This window comes from Suricata suricatta, chromosome 13, assembly GCF_006229205.1.
Source record: "Suricata suricatta isolate VVHF042 chromosome 13, meerkat_22Aug2017_6uvM2_HiC, whole genome shotgun sequence".
Classification (NCBI taxonomy): domain Eukaryota; kingdom Metazoa; phylum Chordata; class Mammalia; order Carnivora; family Herpestidae; genus Suricata; species Suricata suricatta.
This window is the reverse complement of record NC_043712.1, coordinates 68,733,409-68,735,136: the sequence shown is the minus strand read 5'-3', so window position 1 is coordinate 68,735,136 and position 1,728 is coordinate 68,733,409.

Genomic DNA, 1,728 nt, shown 5'->3' with positions numbered 1-1,728 from the left:
GTCTCCCTGTGTGCTTCCAGATTTCAAGGTGGTGCGTGTACACGGCGGAGCATGTATACAGTCACTCAGTCCTTCAATTTGCTTCCTCCCCTGATCCTCCATCTACCCTGGTCTGATACTTGCATAAAATACAATGCAAATGAATCACTGACAAAATGACACACAAAGCAAAGACAAAACACAAACCTCCGAATTTAATGATTAGATTCAATTACTCTGTAAAATTGTAATAGACGTTTCTAACCATCCTCGATTTTTATACTTGTTGCAGATGGTGATGAAAATGTGCGAACAAGTACTGGTCCCCGGACCCCACTTTGAGTAGCACTGGCTAAGACCAGGCCAACAGTATATTCTGGCTCTCAGTAATTATTTCAGGGGTGTTCTTATGAGCTGAGCTAGTCCCATTCACCTGAATGGGGGGACTTAATTGAGAACCCTGGGACAACAAGTCTCTGCTTTTCCTGGCTGGATGCCATGTTGGGACCCCAGGAGAAGTGGCTTGAGAATGAGTCCACACTGAGAAAGCAGAACCAAGGGGCAGTGAGTCAGAAGCCGGGTCTGCTCTTGCATTGCAGAGGAATATACGCCAATAAATTAACATTAAGCAAGCTGAATTCATCTGGTTTTCTATCATCTGTAAGGGAGCCTTATGTGATAGTGATGAATTTGCATAGTTCCTCATGAATTCTCAACAGCTTCTCTTTTGGCAGTCCTCTTCCCAAAACAGAGATATCTGGGGATGCCATTTTTTTGGTTATGAAGTTTCCCGCTGCCTTAGCTTCCCACTGCGCTCAGCACAAAGGGCAAGCTCCTTAAACTGTCATTCAAAGGCTTTCAGAGCAATTCCCCCTCTACTTTTTCAGCCCAATTTTTTTTCTACTCTCATCCTTATACCATGCATTAGCGTGACCAGACATATTTTTATATATGTTATATAGGTTTGATCACGTTCCCTCTGGCTGGATTGCATTGACTCTTCCCACACCCTTTTCTGACTTTCTATGAATAGACCTTCAGCACATAAGGTGTTCATTATTCTTAAATGTTAAACATTATGCATCACCACCATTCCTTCTGATTCAAGGTCTAATTTTGCAAGTGTTATCAAGAGGTCATATTGATACACCCAGTTATTTGATAAAAGTTGCATTGAGACCCCAGAGATCTCTTTCATAGGGAATGTAATATGGTTTTACTCCCCAACTGTCAGAAAGAGACATGCTTAGACAAAGTCTGATTAAGTTGCTATAAAAAGAATAAGCACAAAATGAAAATGTACATCCACACCAAAACATGTAGAGAAATATTCATAGCAGATATCCAATATAGCCAAAAAATAGGAACAATCTAAAGATTGAACAGATCAGTGTATAAACAAAATATGGTTTATCCGTGCAATGGAATAAGATTTGCCATAAAAAGGCGTTTTACATGTTCCATCATGAATACATTTTACATGTTACTGCATAGGTGATACATGTTACCATGTGGATGAAGCTTGAAACACTATGAAAGAAGCCAGATACAAAAGGCTACATGTTGCATGATTCCATGCATATGAAATGTCCAGAACTGACAAATCCATAGACATGGTAGATTAGTGGTAGCCTAGGGTAGGGGGAGGAGGAATGAGAAGACAGAAGGATGCGTGAAGGCAACTGGGAAAAGCGTCTTTTTTGAATAATGAAAATGTAAGTTGACTGAAGTGACTGAACGCACAACATT